Source organism: Ictalurus punctatus, chromosome 29 (assembly GCF_001660625.3).
Source record: "Ictalurus punctatus breed USDA103 chromosome 29, Coco_2.0, whole genome shotgun sequence".
Taxonomy (NCBI): Eukaryota; Metazoa; Chordata; class Actinopteri; order Siluriformes; family Ictaluridae; genus Ictalurus; species Ictalurus punctatus.
The window spans coordinates 15852687-15861997 of record NC_030444.2 but is presented as its reverse complement, the minus strand read 5'-3'; the positions used below and the strand labels follow the sequence as shown (position 1 = coordinate 15861997).

General features: G+C 36.4%; 1 protein-coding gene across 2 annotated transcripts in view; it reads right to left on the bottom strand.

The window, feature by feature from the left end:
* Positions 1 to 7259: 7259 nt before the first annotated feature.
* LOC108260615 (alkaline ceramidase 2) overlaps positions 7260 to 9311 on the bottom strand; it is a 7988-nt gene continuing 5936 nt past the window's right edge. Inside the window, exon 6 of one of the 2 annotated variants that reach the window (XM_017461036.3) lies at positions 7260 to 9311. This exon is cut by the window's right edge and continues 582 nt beyond it. The gene's annotated coding sequence lies outside the window, so the exon portion shown is untranslated. The other variant, XM_017461037.3, reaches the window with a different exon arrangement.

Here is a 9311-nt window from a genome sequence, read left to right as displayed (position 1 = left end):
AGGGGGAGATCCATGGAGAGAAATAATTGATATAATGATTATAATAATAAATTTTTCATATCCACTTTAAAGACTTCCAGAATTACAATAGAAATGTACCATACCTGTGAGGATCTCTGTGAATGTATAAAAGGTTAGAAATGTACAGAACATAGTCTATACACACAGCGTGTGAGTGACTCAGTGTGGAAATAACGCTAGCCATGTAGGAAAATATCTCATATGCAATAGATGACTGAGAAGATCCATCACAACTCTGACAGCAAATGCAAAAATGGTTGTTGATTCATTTTCTATAACAGCAGCTCTGACAGTAGTGCAGCTGCAAAGCTCAGGTTTATATTAATGCGCTCGCTCTAATACGATAGAATATTTATAAATATTTATCACTCTAGTGAAATTTATTGTAAATAAACTAGATGAAAGCAAAAAGACTTGGAAAAGACCTTCTGGCAGCCAGAAGCTGTTTTGCTGCAATAATTTATCCAAAAATAGCAAAGATTTTTAAGGAATGCTTTTTTCGTATTTGATGCTAAAGAAGTCTTGAATTAGTCTTTGAACAAAACCTTAATCTGCCAACATCACCAACAGCTGCTGTACTAGTCGCTGTATCCATCCCACGACAAGTACAGCTTAAATTTTACTTGATCATGAAGATGCAGGGTGATATACACTGACCTGGCAACCATTAAAAGTGATCAAGACTGGGTAAGATTTCAGACAGCTTCATAAAGTTCAGAAACGTTTCCGAACATGTGTAAAAACATCTCTTCACATGTGAAATGTGTGTGATATTTTGCAGAAGAGAAAAATCCTTACAATGGACAATACTGAGTAAATGACCACGCCCATGAGACAGCAGAGCACCAAACCAATTTATTTATTCATTTATTATTCATTTCTTGGTAACACAACTCTTTCATGAACTAATCCAGTGTTTTACCTAGACCCGTGTGATGATCCACAACGTGCTTCAGTACACACTGATCTCCAGCTACAAAGTCAGGAATTTCCAGTTATTCCAGTGAGGGAACAGCAGATAGTGAGACTGCAGGTGAAGTCTGATGGGAGTGTGTTTGACCCTGATGTGCAGTCACCCATTTTAGATCTGGTGAGTTGCTCTGAAAGTGTTCATGCCTCCAGATATTACTTGTTTCTAGGGTTAAAAGTTTTACATATGATTGTATGCCTACATTATTGTTTTTAATTAATTATTGAAGGCTAAAGTGAGTCCAATATAAAGAAAAATATCCTAAGAGTAATAAAGTCTCTAATGAAACCCTTTCTCTCTGCTGTGATGCTATGGATGTTTACTCGATTTAATGGACTTCACATTAATAGTTACTGCTTTCCTCCCTGCTTGATCACATCTCTATCATTTTGTACTGGATCATTATTACAAACTACATTTTTACACTTTAGACACATTTCATTGTTACATTTGTTTTAATGCTCTACAGATTCTCATCTGTCATGAATCTGATTATCTTTCTCCTGTTTTTCACTGGGGAGAGACAAATGACACATTATTTATATCTGTGAAATATCTTATTAGTAAACGATCCATTGCCTTTAGACTGCTTTCACTTACACACTGACTGAGAAACTCTTACAGGTGACAGGAGACACTAAAGGCACAAAAAGACATATAAGGAAACTCAGGCTGATAACACACAGGTGAGAATCATTACGCGTTACCTGCCGGTTTGACCCGCCCTCTCTCTGTCCACAGTCCACACTCGGCCACGCCCACTGTGTCATTTAGCTCTAAAATGAGTCAGTTACAAACAGAAAGACTTGAGATGGTAAATGTGGTTCTTCTGAACGGCATTTACCTGATTCATGTATTCAAGTATGGCATAAAATATGGCTCATTTAAAAAAGCATTGGGTATGGGTATTTTCAAACAAATTAGCCCTTGAGTCAGCTTAATGCCCGCACTCCTGTCTGTTCCATAAACAATGTACCAGTGAGGAATATTACTCTAAGGAAGTGGTTCTCTGTAGAGCCTGGTAATTATGGTGTCCATCAATCATGTGGTTTCATGGCTTTTTAAATTATTTCAATGAGTGTGTGTTTAGGTGTGCGTTCAGGTGTGTTTAGATGTGTGATGGATGTATACTGGTGTGAGTTCTTTTTCAAAGTCTTCTCCCATGTATTCACTCTGTGTTCTGCTGTAAATACGAGTACATGCTTATGAATACTTTCTTTTTTGTCCATATGTATATGTACAAAGTCAAAAGTCCTTGAGCTCTGGAAAGGCATTATATAAATGAAGCATTATGATGATGAGGAGGAATTATTATTATTATTATTATTCTCTTTACCTGTTAAAAATGTGTATATTATTAAATAAACGAATAATTACCATTTTTTCTTGCAGTCATTTATAGTTCTATAGTTATATATTATATTACATGGAAATGAGCAACATATTGATAATCATGTGCATTTTTAAGATTCGGAAAAGGACTGCACAGTGCGTAGAAGACTCCAAAGTTCAGACAAGCTGTTGAATTATTGCAGTTCATGATTACTACTCTGTCCTATCAAAGAGAGGGGAGAATCTACAACTGCAAACTTCTACAGTACCTCAGAGGCATCCACTTCATCCACACATGGGAGTGGCAGGTTAGGATGACAGAAGATGGCAGCAGTAGAGATTCATTTCAGTTCTGGGGCATAGCTTTTCTCCAGGTGTACTCTCCTAGATATCTCAGGAAGGAAACATTTTCTGTCTTCACATACAGCCTGTGTTTGAGTATCTCATTAAAATTGTCCCAGTGTAACCTCTATTCTCCTTTGATGCTCCTCCAGGCTAGAAGATTTATTTTATTTTTAATTTTTTTAACATTTTGTTCCTATTGTCTGTTTTACTTATTTGTTTTCTGGAGTCTGTGCGCCCTCTACAGGAGAAACAACATGGTAACGCCACAGGTGTTCAATGAGATGGTGTGGTCTGCTGGGGGCACACAGTCTTTAGATCTACTTCATCTTCTTTGGCCTGTTTATCTGTGCTCTTTTCATTTACAGTAAATCGCTGTAAAATCGCTTAGTAGTTTATTGATAATTTCAACATTTGTTTTACATCAGTTTATTTCAATTACTGTAACATTCAAAACGAATAAATAAACTTCAACTATAAAAATGGAAATCTGTGACCAAACGAGGAGGTAGAATTTCCCCAATGGATCCAGTACATGACTAAGGACAACAACAAACCTGTAGCGCAGGAACAGTACCATGGAAGACATCATCACTGTCCTGAAATGCTGGATGTCCCTGTCCGAGCCAAATAGCATAACCAAATATTCATAATAAAACCTTACGCTTGTAGAAAGGTATTCCACTTGTCACCTCCCCAGATCCAAATGAGTTCAAAGATATTGTTCAGGTCCAGTTTGGACTCGCAGATATAACACATTTATTCGAGTGCAGTAGAGATTAAAGTAAAACTTTAATGCTTTCAGGCATCTATAGTCAATGATCACATAACTCTTTATTCTTTATTTTCAATATTTTAAGATTAAACAGTCACAAACACAAACAAAACTAAAACATGTCTGGAAAAAAAGATTCTGAGAATTAAATCCCTTTTGTATATTACAAATGACAAGTGCAAGTTAGTTTAAAACAGCGGACTAGCAAAAGTGTTAGCATGACTTACTTACAGAAAAAAAATAGTTTTGTTTGTTTATACACTATATGACCAAAAGTATGTGGACACCACTGCTAATTATTGAACTCAGATGGTTCAGCCAAACCCATTGCTAACAGGTGCATAAAATCAAGTCTTTAGGCATGCAATCTCCATAGACAAACACTGGCAGTAGAATGGGTCATACTGAAGAGCTCTTTGGTGAAATTTCTGCCCTGTTAGATCTGCCTCTGTCAACTGTAAGAACTGCAAGTGACATTATTGTGAAATGGATGTGTCTCGGAGCAACAACAGCTCAGCCATGAAGCAGCAGACCACACAAACTCACAGAGCGGGAACGCTGAGTGCTGAAACACATAGCACATAAAAGTCACATAGCCTGACTAAAAACGTTCCGAGTCTGATCAGGACGGATTGGTCTGGGTGTACATAATTCTGGACACATAGTGTATGAATAACTGTTTATTGTTGGTCTAGTCTTTGGACTTTGAGTTGGTCTGAGGATCATGAAGTCCTGTAATAGTGTAGTACACCTTTACTAATAGTATACTGTAACCAGGGTGGTAATGGAAGGGGTGGGGTCAGAATTACATGTTCTACTTTGCATTTTCATGTTTATTCCTTGGTCACTGCATTTTAAATAAATAAATAAATAAATAAATAAATAAATAGACACAGAAATGTTCCTAGGCCATATTGATAGCTTCTTGTGGATCGAAACTATATTAAACCAGTTATTATCCAGAAAAGAGCATTCAGTTTACTGTAAATGTTATACTCAAAATAAAGCAATCAAAAGTTAGTTATTTTATCTGCTTTTTGTCTTGCTGAAATATCTCACCGAATTTCAGTGTGTATGAGGATCACTGTGTCTGCACCTGACCTCACCTCATGCATGTCAGTTTGCCGTTCTGGTATAAAAATAAGACTGGCTGCATTAAACTTATAGTGATATTAATATTTATACCAACCATGAGAGCCAAAGAGAAGTCATCATCAGACAACATAGTTTTAACGGTAAATGCTACACTTACTGGGACTGTTTGGATCAAAAATATCAGGAGGTTTAAGGAAACCACTTTGAAAGCCTTTTTTTTGGCAATGCTCACCCCGCCATCATCCCTTTCCCTCGCTCCTGGTCCTGGTCTCCTCAGATCTCTGAGGAGAGAGAAACTGCAAAAAAGCATCCCGCCTAGAACCATGACGTAGAAAATTCCCAACATTTTGTAGGGAAGGTCTGAAAACCTAAGCATGGACACAGTGCCATTTATGAACGATTGCATCCATATAATGACTGAGATTGCTAACCGGTACTTCGTCGCTTTATACTTTAGGAAGGTAACCGGGTGGACGACTGCCACGTAGCGCTCAAAACATACACAGCACTGGAGCAGGAAGCGAGACATCATACAGGTGCCAATAATAAATAATATCGGATAATAAAGGCAGAGGCTTTCAAAGTTCACATAACAGAGGAGAATGAGAGGTGCTGGGATGGCAAAGAGGATTTCGGATGCAACTTGGCTCAGCGGGAAAATCAGAGACCCACCCAGTCCTCCAGCTCGGGTTAAGATGAAGATGACACCGATGTTGAGAGGAAGTCCCACACAGAAGTTGATGTTCTCGATGGACATAATAATGGATGATGAAAAATCCAGAATCACTGGATTCAGCTTTGTTTTATTCATCGTCTTACAGAGGACAGGAAGTTCCAGGTGGCTAAAAGAGTAGATAAGAAGTTAATGTCACACTGGTGTGCTTTTAAATAAATTCGTACTGAGGTAACGCACAGCACGACAGACTAATGCAGAATAGGAGTATTATTATATTAATACTATGAATAACAATATAAGACGTGTTGAATGTGTGCTGCTGTGATGAAGTGGAGTTACTGTTACCATCCTGAAGTTTAAGGATTATTATGATATAATAATTATAATATTTAGGATTATTGTGCTATAACAGCATGGCCCAAAGTGCTTTATTCCTCTTATTCCACACGATTTATCATTTTAAGTTTATTACAGAACAACACATCATACGTTATTTCAGTAACATTCAGTATTGGCAAAACAGTTCGTCATTGTTCTGATTTACATTATAGCAGCTATAAACAGTCATACCTTTACCAGACTCTTATTCTTTCTCACGCTTGAAGTTTATAAGACAAAAAAAAAAAAAATAAAACATTTACCACGACCATGTCAGTGTTACCAAGAAACTGCAAAGTGCAAACTATTTCCTGGTGATGTTTCCTGTAACTTTAAGGATAAAGCATTACCTCTGACTGTTACAGAAAACTTCACCATGTCAATGATTTGATCTCTTTATCAATAAAATTCAGCAGAACATTGCAGAATTCTGAAGTCTCATATCTGGATTTTTAAAAATAAAATAAACAACAACAACAACAACAACAACAACAACAATAATAATAATAATAATAATAATAATAATAATAAGCCCAATCGTGTCATGCTAATGTATTTTCTTTTGTATCCAGTAGTGGACGGGATGCGAGAGTAGACAGTTTTATTAGAAGTTCCACATACCTGTGAGAGACTCTCTGGTCTCAGACCTGAGGTGCTATATAATATAAATATGTAGACTATTAAAGAGGTTACATCACAGCATCATGCTGAAGCATAAGTGATTCAAAACCCTTCTACATTATCGCTTTATACCTGATGACTGTGATATATTAAAATCTCTAACATGCAAATCAACATTTCTGAGATATTTATAAAGACTGACTGCACAAGCAAATGACCACACTACTATGATAATAAAACCAGACATTGTGTAATATCCCTGTGAAGATAGATTGAGGTGCCAAGCTGAGCAGAAAAAAACAACATTGTTATTAACACTCCAAAAGTCTTATCCATATAGAACATCCTTCAAGAACCATTCCCTGGGGTTAGGGTTAGGCTAGGGTTATACAGGACACTTCATTATCCAATAAACCCTTCAATAACCATTCAAGAACTCTCTTCTAAGAATGTATGAATGTATTAACTGAGTAAGTATAACATTTAGCGTCTTGATTCTTTCCAAAAAAATATATTTTTCTGTGGTTTGTTAAAGGTTTGTTGAATAACTAAGTGATCTTAACTTCTCTACAGGGTTCTACTAAGCTCTAAACCCTTTCTAATAAGGGAAGTTTTGGTTTAAAACTTTAATGAAAATTATAGATCGTATAATTACTGTTAACTGCCCAATCAAATTTTAGGAGAAGTTTCATAAACATTTTTTTTAAATCTTAAAATCCATATAATTTGAACTGTGTGAACTTTATTAGAATATATCGCTTCAAATACAGTCCCCCAGGTGAAGCACACAGTGCGACGACACTTTCACTACAGATATTCCAACAAACTAAATGAGTTTGAATTTGAATAAATATTACAGCCCTTTACAGAGTTTCCTGTCAGTTCACACAGACTGAAATAACAAGCAACCAAATTAAACACACAAAACAAACACAACAAATGCTGGTTGATCCAAATGGCCATAGATTAGTGTGTGTGATGTGTTGTTTCATAACTTGTCTATGAATGATTTATCTTTATTCCTGCTATTAGTCACTTGATTAATTACATTTGTTTAACCCAGAACATTCTGATTTTAATAAGATTTCAAAGAAACAAGCAAAAAAATAATTCAGAGATATTTACACCGAATAAAAGAAAATCACAAACTCAGTTATTTGAGTATTTCCTCATGTGTAAGTCGCTTTTGGATAAAAGCGTCTGCTAAATGAATAATTGTACATTTGAGATCAGTGTAAAATTCTGGACATCTCGATAGAGAGTGATTCATAAAACAAGTATGAAACTTCCACGAGATAGCATTTGAGTGTTTTGTAATGGAAGTTGAGATGGATACATGTGCAGTGAAAGCGTTTATTAAAGAGCAACAGGCAGACAAATCCAAATCAGCAGGTTGAATCAGAGACAATAAGCACACTTAGGCCACGCCATCTACAAACAGGACAAAACTAGACAAGGAATAATAACAATGGTGCGAGAACAAAGCAAGGTCAAGCCAGTTAAACAGACACAGAAACAGTCTTGGTATCGTCAGGTGCTGAGGCACACCTGAGCGTATACTTTGTACACAAGGGTTTAAAGGGAGACAACCAATGACAGGACAGCAATGGAGACAGGACGTAAACAAAAACAACACACATGTGGCAAAGTAAACAAAACATGACGACACGGTGGTGCATGCCAAGCGAATGAGAGTGTGTTAAAGAAATTAAACATAAGCAAATGTTCTTGTATTTTCTAAACAGTATAATAAAGCTATGCTCTAGCTGGAAACTTGCTGATGTCTGGATGTCCTTGCCTGAACTCAGTGCCTTTTCTCACAAATGCTATTTTTAATGAGCACGAACAATTTATATTGTTTTTCTACAGATTGTGTTTCTCCTTATTATTATTATTCTTCTGGCTAGGGTGTCTATGGCAGCCCATAGAACTGTGTGGTAAAAAAGCTGTGAAATTTGGCACACAGCTTCAGGACACATTCCGCTACAAATACAGCAAATCTGGGCCCCAAGCTCCCAAAGCTCTAGCGCCACCAACAGGTCAAAATTTGGAGTTCAGTGGACACTATGACATCAATTTCTGCCTAATTTTCAGCCATCTTGGATTTTGTTAAAAACTGTTTTTTCACTATTCCTCCTACAAATCTTGTGAATTGTGTTCATGTGAATATTTCTGTAAAATAATTTATCGCTAATAACTGGATCAATGAGAAATCTAACTAACAGGTTGTAGATGTTTTAAAGCCCCAACAGGAAGTTCTGATGTTTAGACAGAACGTGTCAACTATAAAATATTCCTGATTTCACTTCTGTAAAAGTCCTGGAAATGATCAGTGAACATGGAATCACCAAACTTTGTGCTGTTAACTTCATACACACACACACACACACACACACACACACACACACACACACACACACACACACACACAAAAAAAAAAAATTGTTTACCTCTTACAGAAAGGGAATGTACACAACATTTGTTAAAAAAAATCAACAATGAAAATAATAATGATCTCTCTTTAGAAATTTACACAATAGCCTACATCGGCAAGAAAAAAATCACCATTTTTTTTGTTAAAAGGGAACCAGATCTGGATAAAATTATTTTATTATTGACACATGACACAATGTAAACATTAATAAAAGTTCATAAGTTTTTAAAAATATTAATAGCTTTATCAAATATGAATTGTGCATTTAAAGCATCCATCGCACTGTCAGGATTTTAAGAAGAAACTGGTGCATGAGGTAGACTGCTTACATCATCTCACTTCATCTCACTTCATCTCACATCTCACATCATCTCACATCACCTCACATCATCTCACATCACCTCACATCATCTCACATCATCTCACTTCATCTCACATCATCATCTCACATCTCACATCACCTCACATCATCTCACATCACCTCACATCATCTCACATCATCTCACTTCATCTCACATCTCACATCATCTCACATCATCTCACATCATCTCACATCACCTCACATCATCTCACATCATCTCACTTCATCTCACATCATCTCACATCATCTCACATCACCTCACATCATCTCACATCACCTCACATCATCTCACATCATCTCACATCA